The 18150-nt window shown below is 42.1% G+C and overlaps 1 protein-coding gene across 1 annotated transcript in view; it reads left to right on the top strand.

Annotated features, from left to right (window-relative positions):
• Positions 1–18150, top strand: part of ULK4 (unc-51 like kinase 4) — a 463016-nt gene that overhangs the window by 52264 nt on the left and 392602 nt on the right. The window lies entirely within an intron of this gene.

The following is an 18150-nucleotide window of genomic DNA, read 5'->3' as shown; positions in this document are numbered from 1 at the left end:
TTAATATTGAGAAGAGATTATTGTTTGCATTACATTTAGTAGCTGCTTAACAGCCATTTTCAACTATTCCGAATACTGAAATGCATTTTAGGTTTACATTATACAGATATTTTTCTTCAGTTTTGGGTAAACCATAAATTAATCCACCTGCATTTATGGTGCAGAGATCATGTAAATAATATACATGGCATTAATGCAACAGACATTAATGTATGTTTTTGCAAGTGCATCCTTTAGGCTGGGGAGAGACTGATGAGAATGTAGCTGCACTTTCCTTTTGTAGCATGGATGTAGCATACCAGCTGCATGCCAACATCTGTTACCTGCATCTTATGGATAGTGGTAAACTTCAGAAATCTTTCATGTTTACCTATAAGGGCCCGTTCACATGATATCAGGTCCTGATCAGGTCCTGAACAGGTGCGGATCTGCAGACTGATGTAGTGCGTTTTTGCCACGTTTTGACCGCGTTTTTTATGCGTTCAAGTAAAAAAAAAAGATTTTTTTTTTTTTTGCTGGATTGGGGCTGTTAGTATGTTAGCTGCAGTGCAGTGGGTTTTTGCAGCGTTTTTGACGCGTTTGCGTTTCCGGACCTGACAAAATGTGACATGCATTATTTTTTCTGTCGTAAGCTGGACGGACTGTGAGAACTGGAGCCCATAAAACACATAAAGATACATTGGGATGCATTTTGAGTGCAGCAGCGTACGGAGCCGGTCAGCACACAAAACGGACGTCGTGTGAACAGGCCCTAATGGTTATTACCAACTCCAATTCTTTCATTTAAGTTGGTTTATGTTTTACACCTGTTTTTCTATATATTGTTGGTCAGCGCCTGTCCTATTAAGAGAAGCTGTTCAGACATAAATACCTTTTTGGATTTTTGTAAACCAGCATTTGTCTGATGCCAAATAAAATGCAAAAGAAGCTTAAAAGGGGGACTTGAACAGCTTAAATGTGTCAGATGCCTGTTGAAGGCACACGAATGCATGCTACATTTCTTATCTACCCGAACCAATGCAAAAAGCTATTTATAACACTAAGTTGATTTGAGCTTTGATTGATTGCATTTTAATACCTGGCATACATATTTATTGGTGTATTGGAATATCTACCAATTAAATTTTGTGTAAATGGAGCTTCAAGCCCAACTCTTGCCAATTGCTTTTTAGTTTTAGATAAAGTTCTGTCAGGTTTCTTATTTCAATTTGTGACCCCCATTGAGGAGATTTTCGCCCACTCTCTGTCACTATGACGCTTGTCCAGGAAATATGGGCCTGGTAATCACCAGCAAAGAAAGGTATGAATAGCAAACAAAAATATTGGCAGATGAATCCCTTTCTCACACTTCTAACTTTTACTACTAGTGTTTTTTGTTTGTGTATGTTGTAATTTGAATGATTTCCCCCTCTTCCTATTATGACAGGAAGTGAGGGGAAGTCTACATTATAGGGGCACAGGTGGCAATAAAAATCTGACCAAGTCTTTAAGCCTTCTCCACTCTATACAAAAATAAATCAATAAAGTTTTTTCTTTTTGCTGGAGTTTTATTTTGGCGCACACACACACACTTGCATAATCCTATAAAGATTGTGCTGGTTAACTTTGATGTTGTGGCATGAGTGTGATATTAGTTATTAGTGGATTACAAAGGTTTTTCTTTCTGTTTTCAATTAGAGTTTTGGTCACGTGCTGGTAACACATCAATGTGGACATAGCAGGGTGTCACTGATTACTAGATTGCTGGGGCTCTTGTTTGTTGGGCACTGACTAAGGCCTCATTCACACACTAATCGGCCTGCACGTACGCCCCCCTACGCTCACCTCATTTGCAGGTCCGTAGGGGTGCGGGTTTTCTGGCCGGGACGCATACATGTTCCATTCCGGCGGCGTATGAATACGAGCACCCGCACCCCTACGTACCTGCAAATGAGGTGAGCGTAGGGGGGCGTACGGCCTCGTAGCCCCATAGAGAAGGACGGGGGCTGCGTTCTAATCACACGCAGCACCTGTCCTTCCCGGCAGCTACTTGGTACGGCCCTGCACGCAGCACGGAGCTGTACGTGCAGGCCGATTCGTGTGTGAATGAGGCCTAAATGTCACTGAAATGTCTGTGTTGCCATGGTAACTAAAGACATTGGGATATAGAAAGCAGTTCATATCCTAATTTCTTTGCGAAAAGAACATTTTCAGGAAAGAATGTCATTTTCCTAGAAAGGCATTCCTATGTTCAACATGAGCCATGTGGAGAATCCCTTGAAGTGTCACAGCAAAGATCATAGATTTTTTTAGAATTTTTTTAAACATCATTTTTCCATATAGAACAACTAATTGTTCATATAGTTTATCATTGGTTATACCAACATAGAAACATTACATAAGCTCAGTAGGGGTGTGCCGTTTTTCTTGGGACATCTGAAAAAATTAGAGTGGAAAATAAGACCTACTGCACAGGCTTTGTTTCTGCATGGCCATTATTAGCTTTTGCTATATTATGATAGAGTAAAATTCTTGTTCATATTCTCAACCATTCCATGCTTTCACAAGGTTAGCGGCATAGCGATGTGCTGACAGGATTCATATTTAATCTGTAAAGTCAAAGAAATTGCAATGTGTAGTATCTCTTATACAGCTTAACTGCTTCACTTCTGTATTAGGAAAAACTGTAGCTGTATTCACCCCCTTGGACATTTTGCCGTCTTACAACTTGGAATAAATTTGATTGCCATTTGATTTACACAACTTAAGATGCCAACATATTTTTAAATTAAACAAAAATAGCAGACAGTTTTGCATATGTATTTACCCTCCTGCGTCAATACTTGTTAGAACTGCCTTTAGCCACAGTTACTGCTGTGAGTCTGTTAGGGTAAAGCTGGCAATACACCTTGAGAATATCGATTTCTGCTTGAATATGCATTATTGCACAGACCAATGTGGATTTTTATCGTTCGTTAGCAATACTAACTGACACAATTTCGTCAATCGACAGAACAGATTTCCGTTGTGCATGTGCAGTGTTCATGTTGATATGTTTTTTCGTACGTAAAAGCCACCAATCCATCGATTTTTTTTATTTTTTTATTTTTGTACGATTCAAAAAAAGTTTTCCAGCCTGACCGATCGAGGAAATTCTGCCAGTTATACAGTAACTCTGATCATTCACTTCCCATCAACTGGCCGATTATTGTACGACAACCCAAGCTCGTTTGGAAATCGAACGATAATTGCAAGGTGTATGGGCACCTTTAGACTCTACCAGATTTTTTATGTCTGGATTGTTAGCTAATTATTCTTGGCAACATTGCTATAGCTTTGTCAAGATGCATGGTGTCCCATTTGTTTATAGTAATCTTAAAATATTTTCATAGAACTTCAGTTGAATGGAGGTCTGGGCTCTGGCAGGACATCCATTTTCTTGCTTGCAGGCCACTCTAGTGCTGATGTAGCTGTATGTTTCTTATGTGTGTATGGTCATTGTCCTGCTGGAAGGTTATTCATCTCCACAGTCTCAAGTTCTGTGCTGAGTGAATTGGGGATTTAAGCACCATACTGGGATAAAGTCCAAATACAAGTTTATTCCTTATTTGCCCTACCAGTTTCCCAATCCCTTCAATTGGTTAGCATCCGCCACAGTTTGATACTAACATTAGGAATAAGCAAACTGACTCACACTGTAGTCTGTGGAGAATAATTTAATTTATTATTTGTTATCTGGACCATAAGTTGATCCTGATTACCCACACATCAGACAGGTTTGCTTGGCCATATTTAGGTGGACCAACAATTTGAGATTACTTTTGTCACTCAACCCTAACTACCACCCCTTTGCTTCCCTGTGAGAATGTTGTCTGTGGCATTTTTCGGGCCTGGGGATGGGTGGGTACTATATATTTATTTGGTGCTCATTAATTGGTTTTACTACTAAAATATACCATTACATGTTGCTTTTGTAAAACAAGAAGCTATTGCAGCATTGTATGCAGTAAAGTAGGCATATTAACACTGGACAGTTTCTGCAGGTCACGTGGTTTCCTATTCAACCTGCCATTTATTTATCATGATGCAAAATGATGACATGGTTAGTTGTATTCAGGTTTAATCATACCTATGTATTGTCTTTTAAATCAGTGGGAATGCACCAAAATGCATGTTATTGCATTTCAATGCATTTCAATACGCGATGTGCATTATGACACGTTAGCATAGTGTGTTGCAACGCATGTTTAAAACACGTGACATCGATAGATATGAAATATGCATATGTGTGAATAATTATGTTTCTGTTATTCCCTCACTTATACTAATATACTACTGTCTGTGGACTGGAAACAAGTTAAGGCATTAGTGGTACATGCATTGACCGTCAATTAAATAGGCCACAACTGTTATTTTGCCTCCTATATTCTACTACCTTACGGATGGTGGCACATATATAAATCCCTGATCACACATTCTATCTCATTAATCGGCGGAGGCATAATTACTATAAAAAATTGTTGCATTCCAGTTCAGGAATATAGATATTGTCGTATAACAACATGCTAGATTTAAAGCTGAACTCCAGGCAGGAATATAAAATGCACAAATTAATGCATATCTGTTCTACAATGCACACATCCAATTCTAAAGTGGAACATTGATTAACATTCTCTCAGCATGGGGAACTGTGCCTAAGAACATTAATCTACAAACTGTGGGCATATGGGGGTAAAGGGCAATTGCAGGCAATACGTTAAACCAACTAATTACCACTAATACTATCCAGTAAAGACTGTATCCGCTAAAGGATGTATTTCCACTTGGTTTACCTTAATCAGAGTTTAATCTGAGTTTTCTATAAAATTGCAGCCACATTTTACAGAGCTCTATACATGTGGGAAAGTAAAAACCTGTTCACTGTAACATCCTTTGGATGCACCACTAACTAGATTTCAGAAAGGTTTGAATCAGATTAGCCTCTGCGGAAGACTTTATAGGACTGACATTTTGATACTTTCTTTACATGGAAAATAGCATGGGAGAGTGTTTGTTTGAGAATATTCCTCTGCATTAAAACAGGTAAGCAAAAAGGGTTTCCAGAACACTAGGTTACAAACATAAAGCAGTGGGGTGGACTGGTATGCTACAGCTATGCATGAATGAAAAAGCAAATCCCAGAGCAGGTAGAAATGTTCATTTTTCAATTCTAATTGAGTGTACTTTAACCTTTTCAAAGCTTCTCATGGCATTTGCCAAGTATATGGTGACAAATGCACTGGATATGCAGGTGCGGATTTACTCTCTCTGCAGCCCCAAGGTTAGGTTCCTCATCGTGCCCCCCTACCTGCTAACCCCTCCACCATGGAGAATGGGAGACCTGCAGGCTGCATATAATGTCGCCGAGATCACTTATGCAAAACAAGCAGTAGTTTCCCTGCTGTACATTTAGCTCTGCTTGCCCAAAGCAGGGCTAAATGTAGAAAACTACCCGCCCGGGCATCAGGAGATATCAGTTCCACACCCCTGCTGCCCCAAGGCCGGGCCTTGGTTGGCCTTGTGGGAAATACGGCCCTGGCAATATGCAGTCTTTGAGTTGCTATCCAGTTGACTGAAACAAGTACTGAAGTTTTTCGTTCTTCTCCAACCCTTGTGAATCCTTGAAAAGCTATATTAACATAAATGTTTTTCAGGTTGTGCTTCTCCTGGATTCATGCTCCATATTTGGTGGATGTGCCCCAAAGTGCAGACATTATGGATTCATAGATATAATCTTTGCAGAACGTATCTGTACTGCAACCTCCCTGTGTAATCCATAGGCTCTGTTATACACAAAACCACAAAAGCTGTTGCTAAAATCTCTACCTCTGTATTCCTAAAGCAACCTAGCCTTACCTTTAGGGAAGCGTAAGCAAAGACTCACAGGCACCTTGATTATTAAAAAAACAACTCATGGCCATTTTCCTATGAGAAATTCCTGCATAGATTATCTGTACCCTCAGGCCAAAACAAGGACCTTTTACGCATTTAGCCCCCTTGGACCCGGTTGAGCCCCTGGTGGACTGGACTTTTTCTCTTCCGCCTCTACTTTCCATTACTCTCCTAGTTTTCTCTTCCCCTCCATCCCTCTTCATTCTCCTCCTCTCTCTAGGTGTGGCAACTCCCATTTCCATTATACCACCATGATGCTTATCAGTACAACCTTGATGTTTATGTAGCATCTTCGTTTGCTTGGAAAATTTACACAGCACCTGAGTTGCTTGACTACGTTTTATGTATTTAGTCCTACTTCATGCTGTGCCTCTACAACTTTGTTTTGAACACATTTTCTGTTGTTTTTTGTAATGTACCAAAAAACCCTCTTGTAATAGAAAAGCTATATTAATATTGTGTTATCTCAGAATCATACATCCATTTACCTTTCTGTACAGGGATGTAATTTTGAGACTCTACCCATCATTGAGACCATAAAATTCATCTTCTGGTCTCTTGATTTTCCATTCTCTCATGCCAGAACACATCAGTAGAGGGCACTCTGACATCTCTCAAGCCTTCAGTCCTTGGCTTATATTTAATTTCAAGAAATCCTAATTATGGAACATGTCTTCAACTGTCTCCATTTTGTGTTTTTCATGCATTTATGTACCTGCATTTTGGAGTAAGACTAAGGACGTTAATATGCTTGATATCTCGGAGAAAATCACAGCTGCGGTTAATTTGTTGGTTCTTACATTCCAGGCTGATTTAATTTACTGAAGGGACATTAAAATTAATTATTTAGCACTGTGCATATAAGTGGGAAAACTATGAACATATTAACAGTCGGAGATTGCTGTTTGCTTAAGCTGTATGATAGGAAGGTCATTTGAAAAGCTGTTTCTTTTTCCTTTTTTATTAAAGAAATACTGGACATGGTATGCTATTTAATAGTGCAGTATTTAATTGTAATTTTCCTAGCTCAATTGGAAAATATTAATTGCTACCATCCAGGCTAACATAAATCCATGTTACGGTGCATTCATTAGTTACTTGGATGGAAGAATGTTGTGTATCATGCTGCTTTTCTGTTTTCCAGGATTATAAAATCCAATTTTATGCATTGTTATTGGTAAGTTTGACCCGCTGGGAAAATGCTGGTTGAAAAAAAAAATGGATGGTATCTTTCTATAAACACTTGATCTTTACCAGCTATATCTGCAGTGTTAGCAAAAGCTTTTTTGTGTGGCATTAGCGTCACTCAATTAGAGTGAAGTTTTAACAGCTATGCATTCTGTGCTAAGGAGAACTCTCCAGCGGCTTTGAAGGTCATCTGTAAAACAGCTGCGACAAGATTTTCATTTTATCTCGTAACTGGTATGACAAGGCTTGTCAAGTGCTCTATATGAAAATATCATAAGATTATATGAGGGAAAAGTGATTTATGCAGGCAAAGGACAGGAGAGTGCATAGAATATATGCTCATGGTTTACGGTTTTGTTTTATTTTTTGTTAGCTTTTTTATCTAATAGTGTATGGGCTCCCTTTGATGCATCCATTTTGTTTTATATAAAATGTGACGGTCTATTTATTTATCATATACCTAAAGAGGAGCTGAACTCTGGGAGCTGTGTCCAAAAAATGCAGGCAGAGGGCAAACAACTTGTCCTCCAATATTGCCTGTGTTCTCCCAGCAACTGACTTACCATTCCTTGTTTTGCACTGAGGTAGATTTAGTAAATTATTATTATTATACAGGATTTATATGCGCCAACAGTTTACGCAGTGCTTTACAATAAATGCAAATAGACTGTTCATTTAGCAACATGGATTTTCAATTTGCAGGGGATTTTTCCTTAGTTTAGTGAATGAGTTGAAGCTCTGCTAACTTTCATCATCCAATAATGTGTACTTTATTTTTTGTGTGTAATGTGTTTGTGTATTACTTTTTGCTACATTTACCTTGCATGTGATCAGGTATAATTTGCAAAGTGAATTTTTACTACGTTCACTAAGCTATGGGAAAATTCCCTTGCAAGTTGCAAATTCACTTTGAAAAGTGAACATGCTCTACATAATAAATAAACCACTGCGGCTCTGTGTGGAGTTGGCCTAATTGGTACAAATGGGAATCTTGCTTTCTCATTTCAGAGCCCCCAGCAACAGCAATGGTGAGCAGCAGAGTAGCGATTTCACCAAATTTCACTCCAGATCTCCTAAAACTAGCAGTCAGAGGCAGCAGTGCCTTAGATTTGCACTGCAGGTAGACAGCTATGAGGCTGCAAGCACATACGTAGCTAGGCACACTCGCATACAACGAAGTGCTCTGCTATTTAAGACAAATTGTAGATTTTCAGGGTACTGTCTAGGCACAATTAAGACTTTTAGATGTTCCTTCTAACATGTTGCAAATCTTCACTTTTCGAGTTCTCTTCTTGTTGTCGTAGTGGTTAGCGCTTCTGCCTTGCAGCACTGTCCCTGGTTCAACTCCCTGCCAGGTTACTATCTGCAAGGAGTTTGCATGTTCTCCCTGTGCTTGTGTGGGTTTCCTCTGGGTACTCCAGTTTCCTCCCAGACTCCAAAGGCAAGCTGGAAGGTTAATTGGTTCCTGTCTAAATTGGCCCTTGAGTGTGTGTATGTATGTATGAATGTGAGATAGGACCTTGGATTGTAAGCTCCTTGAGGGCAGGGACTGATGTGAATGTGCAACTATGTATGGCGCTGTGTAAATTGTCGACGCTATATAAATACAGGTAATAAACCCAGTCAGGCCATTTTTTTTTTTTTACAATTCAGCCTAATATCACAGGTATGCTTGTACCAGTTCCCTTATTTGGCTTTCGTGCAAAGGGCAATCTTCCTAACATTTAGATCCATGTGTACCTTTTCTCGGCATTGGAATCGTTACATGCTTTTATAGGCTACTTGATATTCCTGTTTGTGGGCAATTAATCTAAGAAGCCATTGTTTGCACCCATGGAATTGTATAACTATAAGTGACATGTCTTAAGCTGCTAAATCAGCCAAAATTGGAGCCGTGCGCAGCCTGTTGGCAGCCCGCTCAACAAAAGCCGACTTTTCAATAGATTTTTGTCAAAGGAGCTGATCCAAAAATTCTAAACCAAACCACAACTTCTTAGGCGCTAAGACTAAGGCCGCGTAAGGCAGACATGCGTTAGTAGTTGTTTTTTTGTACAGATGCGGTGGAATAAAATTTGATTTTCTTTGCAAGAGTATCATGTGCTGGTTTTGTAGTTTTTGAGACCATCACTCAAGAAGAGGGTTATCCGTGCATCAAATGTGGATTACTAGGATGCGTGACAGGGGTGAGCTGTGCGTTTTGCACAAAGGTGGAGCACTCTAATGGGTCCTTGCTCTTCTCAGCATGTTCACTGCAGACAATGCCTGGTTGACTCCTCCTTTTCTCTTAGTGTAGAGCAGTTACTGGAGATTGATATGAAGACATATTCATGTACTTGCATTCATGCATACATGTCATAATTTAATGATAACATAATTCAAGTTTTGAGACCTCCGGCCTACCTGCTACTATAGACATTTTCTCGTGTCTATCTCCCTGCTGCCTGTAAGGATGTGCATTTGCCGGGCACAGCCTTAGAATACTTTCAGAGCTGCAGCATGCTAAAAGTTTGTTTAACCAGCACTTCCATTAAGAAATCTATTCAGCATTTTCAGGCTATTGCCAAAGGGTGCTTACATGGCCTCAAGAAAGCTGTTCCAAGTTTGTTAATGCTTTGCAAATGCTTGCTGAATATGTTGCTCTTAAGACTAGCAATTACAAGCAACAATTGCACAATTCCTTGTATTTAGGGCCACAGGTTGACAGAAATGGATCTTGGATTACCGGATTAAAGAGAACTAGTCACTTAGCTTGTCTAAGCTTGAAACGTGGGCCAAGAATCGGAGCTAAAAGGCTCCCCAAGGTCATTTTGTAAGCCCGATGCATTTTACTGTGATTAAAAACATGCTCTCTCCAAGCTCCTAAGCATGCAGAACAGTGTAAAATAACAGCGTTACCTGATAATGTTATGGTAGAAGAGCTAAGTGACTGTTATAAGTATGATGCCAGGCACTTGACTGAGCATCAGTGGTTTCTACAAAATAAATAAGGTTTAAAAAGGGGATAGACATAACTTTCATAAAGTCCGAACAGCTATAATCTTTTAAAGTGGAACTTGACCCGCCAATTTAACCCCTATTTACTTTTAAATGGAAACTGAAAATGGAATGGAATGAAAAATACAAATAAAAAAAAGTGAAAAAAATAAGTATAGCATTGATAATTGCTGCGCAAGTCATTTTGTATTTTAATGTTATTAAATATTACCTTTCCATTTAAAGCTGCAGCCGCTGTAATTTTCTAAAATTGTCAACAAAATTCAATGCAATATGGTGGCCTGGAGGCATTTTGTACATACTTGGTGTACAGAATGCCCCCAGAAATGTAATTGGCTGACTAGAGTTTGCACTAAGATACGAGTTACATTTTAGGCATCCCTCGCAATAGAAACATTACTTTTGGTGAGATACTCCCTTAGGCCTTTTTCACACGTGTGTTTAAAACCAGCCTTTAGAGAAGCGTTTTTAACGCCTTTTTGCCGCCTTATCTCCAGCAACGATCAGAATTAGGTATTCTTAGAAAAACAGATGGCCACCCCTCTAGTCTTATCAGAGGCATTGCTCAGAAAACATTGGGTGTAATGTTTATTTAGGAAGGATGGCTGATATGATGTTGGGAAATGAGTTTTCTGAAGAAAGAGAATTTCCACCCTCTGAGAGTGATAATATCGAAGAGCCATTTTTCTCTTTGCTGGAGAGTTTAGACCCCGAACATGTGAGAAGCAAATATTAATAGTTTGTGTGCAGTTGTCATGGCCATAGTGCAAGGTCTAAGTGTGTGATAAGGCAGTGCAGGTGAAACTTAACCACAGCAGGGATAGCCATCCTGCTTTACTTTGTGACAAAAGCATTGACCTAAAGTCAATACCAGAGTTGGCATAGACTTCAAGGTAGCCTGGAGTCTAGGTCAAATCAGGGCACACGTCCGCCTTAGACGGTCGATATCCACTCTTAAAAATACAGAAGCAGCATAAGCATTTATAGTGATTTAAAAACAACCACAATGGACAAGAGAAACAAAAAACAGGAAGCATCTGCATTGGGTAGAACTTCTATAAGTGCATATCTATGCACTCTATTTCAGATGGGGGATCAGCAACCCAGAGGCAACTGAAGAGGCCAAGGATACAGTAGAGGTAGTTCATTCATCCCGTTCATCCCGGTGCGTGGGAGGAAGGTGATGACCTTCTGTCCGACTTACGCCACAGAGGTGAGAGAGGATGGGATGGCACAGGTCCAGGAGGTGGTCTCGGTGCAGGAGATGATGCATCAGGTTCCCGGTAAGAAGGCCCAGATGTCGCAAAAGGTCCTCTCCATAAGAAAATGCAGTGATTAAATGATGAAATAATGCTTATTTTTGAAAGAGAAGAGTTAGCGAAAAAGGAATGCCCAGTGATATTTAATGCCCCTGGATGCCAGGACCTGCAGCAGGGGTTTCAGGCCTTGTTCACACCGAAAGCAGTGTGTTCCATAATACATAGGACTTGCTTTGCGTTTGCAGTGGAACGTAACGCATGCAAAGTTTTGCCACGCGTCCCATCGCACTGCGGGCGAGAGGGGGGGGATGTGGAAGCGGCGCCATTGAATTCAATGCACCGCCACACCCCTTCCCACCCCAGAATGCAGGGGAAAGATCACAGTGCATTCCAGCAGCTACCGCTCTGGAATGCACCGCTTTTGGTGTGAACAAGCCCTCAGAGTGCGCCTTTTCTGTATAGTGGCAGGAGAAATCAAAAATTTGATTAGGAAGACCCAGGAAGGATACCTCAGAGCAATCTCTAGCACTTTGCATGACCATTTCTTTGACACTGTAGAAATGTGGCTTTACCACAATATCTGTAGGTAGCCAATCAGGTCTCACCGCTGTAAAAGTGCAATGTACACGGTACAAAAGTGGGTCGTGACCCCATGTCCAATGGGTCGCTGCATGCCTTCTACTTTTTTAGGTGAGAGGCTCTTCAGCCTCCCCCTAGTCCAGTACTGTCTGTTCTCGGGCCAAGCAGCCATTCAAAATATGCTGCCCGGTGCCAAATGTCAGCTTGAGGTGGGTGCTGGGGCTATGGCCTTGAGGGAGCTCCATCGATATGTGCATTGCTTACAGCTCCCTTGCGTGGCCTGCAGAGGTGACTGGACCAGAGTGACATCACATTCTGGCTCCCGCCACCTCTAAAGGGCACACAAGGGGGTTGTACAACCAATGCACATATTGATGGAGCTCCATCACAGCACAGCAGCCAACACTGGACCTCAGGCTGAGGATCCACTCCAGTTCTGTGCTGGGTGGATCTTTTAAAAAAAACACTTTTTTGGAGTGTATATGTGTGTGTGAGAATGTCTGTGAGTGTGTGAGATTGTATCTGAGAGCGTGTGAGATTGTGTCTGTCAGTGTTTTTGAGTGCCCGTTCACACTATTGCAGTGTGTTAATCGCACAGTCTTATCACAAGACTAATCGCACAGTCTTATTACAAGACTAATCGCACAGTCTTGTGTGATTAATGCATTGTACCAGGCAATCACACCTATTGTGCATTCTGGTGTGTGAGATCTGTTGCGTTGCCATTCATTTGAATGGCACCATAAACACACCTCCCACCCACAGTTCGATTGCCCGCATCGGAACGCGCTTTACCGCAATGCCGTATGTTCACTTGCAGTGCAATTTGGGTCGCGACTTAATGACCAAGGACAAATGTGGGTCCTGAGGTTACACAGGCTGAGAACAACTGCTCTAGATCATCTACTTTAGGCCGGGCCTCCTCCAGTTGAGTTTGAAGACTCTGAATATATTTAGTATTTTGATTTGTGCGAGAAATAGTATTACCAGTTTTTTCTCTAAGAAATCAATCCGCGATCCCAAATCCCGGATGTCTGAGCATATATCTGTGTTGATTTGCTCTGCTGTCCTGGATAGACCCTGTTCAAGCATGTGAGAAAACTTTTTGTTAGGAGGCTCCAATGCCACAGCCATATCTAAATCACTGACATCAGCATCAGGGCTAGAGGGAGCAGACACTTGCTGGGATAAAAGCATGTCCTCTAAGGTTCACTCAATAAGGGATGAAGTAGATGCAGGGGAGTGAGCTTGCTCAGCAGATTTACAGCCCTGGTGGACTGCCATGTGGGAACATGGATCGGGTACAGCCACCATCTTGTACATGCCGCCGTCCGACATAACAGCCGCCGTGAGCTTCGCCTTCGTCTTCTTGGAGGTCCTGCCCGCCATCTACAGTTCCTGTGATCTGCAGAGCCTGTCCCCCATTTTAGGGAGCGAAGGTGGTGCTGTGTGCTGCTGGAGCGGGTAAGTCTGTCCAGTCTAAGGCAGCCATCTTGCTGAGCCCCGCTCATGCGCTCTCTGATTTTCTTTTTTTAGATTTAATTTTCAATGCAGCATAATAACCAGTGTATAACATTAGCACAAACAATTAAGAAACTAGCTTTTATATATAGATATAGATATATATCTATAGATCTATATATAGATATATAGATCTATAGATCTATATATAGATATATAGATCTATAGATCTATATATAGATATATAGATCTATAGATCTATATATATATAGATATTTTAATAATGAATAATATATAAAAATGTACTACTACTAGTGGTATATATAGTAATAAAGCAGTATATCAAATGTACTAAACACATTTGCTGTTGGATTTGTATTGATGATTCTCTTAGCAGCTGCTTACACAAACTCCAGTACTGGGAAAAGAAGCTTGTGTTCTTGTGCTTTATTAAAAATGGTTCACACTTCATTAAACACAGCAACCTTTGAAACTGGATAAAAATATGGATTGTAATAATCAAAGCTATGTGTGAACATTAAGGTGATTTTCTACATCTAATTTAACCACTGTTGAAAATATTGAGCTGCTTTTGTGACCATTTTAATTGCATACCAAAAGCACAATAAGCTGCGACTGTACATAAGTGCTGTAAAAAGAGGCTAGAAAAGGTTTACTTTGACGCAGTGCACCATTCCCTCCTTGAGGCTATCCTGTATATGTTTATGTACCATACAAAAATGCTATCTTGCAGCCTATAGTGGTTTTTGTATTTGTTTTCGGATAAAAGCATATTTTTGTTATTCTTAATAATCTATGAAGACCAATGACTCCAATGGGTATGGTGTTAGAGCATCCTTGTTAGTGTAGGAAGGCAGCTAAATACACACGACATTATTATTATTATATATGATTTATATAGCACCAACAGTTTGCGCAGCGCATACATTCCTCTGAACTGCCTTACCTACCACTATTATTTGTAATTCTGATCAGCTGGTTTTTGTAATCCAAACACTGACCAGACTCAAGTTCTTGGCCATTTACTTTCCAAGGCTGTCATTGGATAGTAATGAAGCAGCCGCTCACCAATGAGGTCATCTCTTAAGCACTGTGCAACGTGTTGAACCCTGAATGACTAATAATGCCACCCCTCTTTCTCCTTTTCCAAAAGCTGATGTACAAGAAAATTTAGGTATTATTTAACACATATCCATCTTTTGAATCCGCCTACACTTACACTTTTAGCTCTCATGTTAGAATAAGGATGCTCATGGCAACATGAGTGCTGGTCTTGATGGCAGCCTAGCAGTGTGCTTGTGCAGGTGAGAATAGGTAATCAAATTGCAATCCTTTTCCATTGATTCCGCGATGTTGTTCAAAGTTGATGATTTTAAGCATAGCACTAAAAACTCAGAGTGGAAGATACAGAATTCACCTACAGCACAAGAGTAAATTTCATATAGGCTTTTCCTTCCCTTAAATTATAATTATTACTAATTTTAGCTCATCAGCTGGGCATTGTTCAATGCTGACTTGTTAAAATGTAGTATGGTTTTATAATGATACCTTTCAAAGCAATGTTATTTTATTTTTACTGTTAGCATGCCTAACCAAGTATCCTTGACCTGTGGTCCTGGCTGACCAGTGAAAGTATGAAAAGAAGCTTCCTTGTTATCATGCAGGTGTTTGTTTATGATGCTGCATTTCCTAATACTTATTTCTGATTGGACTAAACATAACTGGACATATAACATACAGAGGGACCTCACCGCTACACTCTCCTCTATGTCCCACCATCCGGGTGTGATGCCAATGCCGGCTAGAAGCCACCCACGCTGTACACATGTGATGCTGATGCCGGCTAGAAGCCACCCACACTGTTCACACACTATCCAGAAGAATGCACCACACACCCCTGACATCACCATAAAGATACATTATTCAAAACTAGCAACCACTAGGGTGGTTGTCCTCGCCTAGCGGCTGCCAATCTTGGCCCTGTTTCACCCTAGTGGGCTTGGTTGTAGAGACTAGGGATGCACTCGGGGCGTATGTACCGCAAGGCAAACAAGGCGTTTGCCTCGAGTGGCACTTTCCAGGGGGGAGGCAAAATTTACGCCCCCAAACCAGTGAGGCAGTGAGTAGCATTAGCCGAAGGAGCCCCTGACTGCTGCACTGTTTTTTCAAGGCACGTTTTTAAGGCCTGCTACTTACGCTCCCCGTAAATAGCAGGAAGAAGTGGCTGGGAGTGGCGACAGCCTTCTGAGATCAGTCGGCCTTCAGCGGTGGGCGTGGCCAGCATCCTCGGATGGGCGTGGCCAATGATTCGGGCCGGCCGGGTGTCGGTGTGATGGCTTCAGCGGTGGATCGGCAGGAGACTGGGGAGCGCTGAGCTCCCCGTTGGAGTGGTCTGCTGTATCATGCTGCAGCGAGGGGGGAGCGGCTCTGTGATCGGAGGAAGTGACGCGGTACCGAGAGTCAGCGGCAGTAGTTCCAGTCAGCGGCGGGGCTCTGTGGCAGATGGCTGCTCCGCTCTGCACACAGGGAAACTTGGAGGGAGCGCAGTACAGAGGGGTCACCTGTGAGGTAAGTGGATCGACAGGGGGTGAGCACAGTACTGAGTTTGCTCCATGTGTGAATTACATGGAGTGGGTTCAGGCAGAGTAGTGTGCAATGTGTAGGAAATGTGACAAGGCCTCTTCCTGTTTAGAGAGGACTGGAGGCAGACAGCGATGGTAAGTGTGTGGATACTTTTCCCCCTCAGGGCTCGTTCACACCAATTGCGTTGCGTTCCAGAGTGGGAGCTGCTGGAACGCTCACATACTTCCCCCTGCATTCTGGGGCAGGAGGGGGCGTGGCGATGCATTGAAGTCAATGTAACAGCAGCCACGCTCCCCCGGCCACAGTGCGTTTGGACGCGCAGCAAAACACTTTCTGCATTCCTTTCCACTGCAAATGCAAAAAATGCTGCATGCTGTATTTTTTGCATTTGCAGTGGAATGGAACGCAGGAAATGTTTTGCCATGTGTCCGATCCCACTACGGGCAGGGGGCTACGCCCCCTCCTGCCGCAGAATGAAGGGGGAAGTTTTGTAAGCGATTGTGATGCGTTCCAGCAGCTCCCGCTCTGGAATGCAATACAATTGAACAAGCCCTGGGAGAAGGAGAGCAGATTGGCTGCAGCCTTGTGAGACACCATAGGCTGACAGCCCAGAAACAGGGAGCATATCGAAAATCCGGCACGGATTTCCGGATATTGTGACACCCTCGGGTTCATAGAAGCCTAGGGATCTTCCAGAGGTTCTGTGAGAGATGTGCCATTTCTACTTTTCACATACAGTATGTTACCACTGACACTAATAAACTTCCCTGCTATCTGTAAAGATCACCATACACCTTACAATCTGCCGTACAATCTCTGTTCAATCTACTTCAGATTTGCCAAAACTATCATTTTGTATGTAATCTACCAACATCGAAGTTGGTAGATCTAGAGGAGATTGTATAGTCAGATTGTAATGTGTGTGTGTGTGGGGAGCTTAAAGTGACCTGAAAGGAGAACTATGAGGTGAGTGAAAATCACTCAGCCTCATAGTTCGAGCTGGCATGTGACAATGAAACTGTCACACGTCGGCTTAGTAGATCGGGAAGTGAGCGAACACATACCGTTGCTCGCTCACTTCTTGATCTATCCATGCAGAGAGTGGTGACTGTCACTCACGGCTCCATGCAGGGATTCCTCCCCTTCCCCGCTCCGATCCTCCAGTGCTGACTGGCAGAACGGACGGGGAGGCGGTGGGTATAACTGGCTCTGCCTCTAGATAGGCAGAGCCAGCTGTCAATCATGCAGCTGGGTGGATCTCGACAGTAATGTCGGGATCTGTCCCGGCTGCGGTGGTCTCAATATACCGCAAGCTGTAGCTCCCTATATACTGAACTTTGGGTCACGGGAGGACGCTAGTTTGTGTCCTCCCGTCACCCTGGGGAGAACTATGGGGAAAAACACTTACCCCATAGTTCTCCTTTTAAAGTCGAACCACCCCCCCCCCATGTTAGTTTAAGGACTTACCTTAAATTATGCCTCCTTGATCCGATCATCTTCTTCCTTCCAGTAGTTTTCAGGAGTCCCTCCAGCCCAGATGATGGTCTTCGAGCTGTGTCTTCTTTCTCCCACGGTGTCTGTCCGTGTACATAGACTTACACTTTGTCTCTCTTCTCCTGGCCAAAGATCTATACTGCGCATGCGCCCGCCCCATCATCCCTTGCAGCCGCCTGAGAATCTTCAGAACTTCGAACGGGATTGCCCACCGGAGACACAGGTAAGTTTTAACCTTTTTTAGTAATTTTTACAAATGTTTTTGCATACATCTTCTGCTTGCTAGCTGATCTATATATACACTGCTGGCTAGCAGTAGATATACAGTATGCAAAAAAATGCGTGTTTTTCACTTTCCACTGACCAGCCATGTAAGGAGCATTCTTCACATTGACCACCAGAAAAATGGCACCCGTCTACCCTGTTCACCGACTTCTGCACTCTGTTACATACTCCTGATCCCTGTGCTGCCCTGACAACAATGTATACTGCTCTGCCAGGCTGATGCCCGCCCAGCCAGTCAGTTCTGTATGATAGGCTTAGCGCCCGCCTGTTGCTATTTAAACACACACTTGCTGTATCCAGCTTCTAATAGGTTATGCAAAATGTTTTAAACAGGAAGGGGTGGGGCAAATTTAAAAATTAAAAAGGGGGGGTGTTG

Source organism: Nanorana parkeri, unplaced genomic scaffold, assembly GCF_000935625.1.
Source record: "Nanorana parkeri isolate BGI_ZX_2015 unplaced genomic scaffold, ASM93562v1 scaffold498, whole genome shotgun sequence".
Taxonomy (NCBI): Eukaryota; Metazoa; Chordata; class Amphibia; order Anura; family Dicroglossidae; genus Nanorana; species Nanorana parkeri.
The sequence above is the reverse complement of the archived record's forward strand: the minus strand, read 5'-3'. Positions and strand labels throughout refer to the sequence as shown.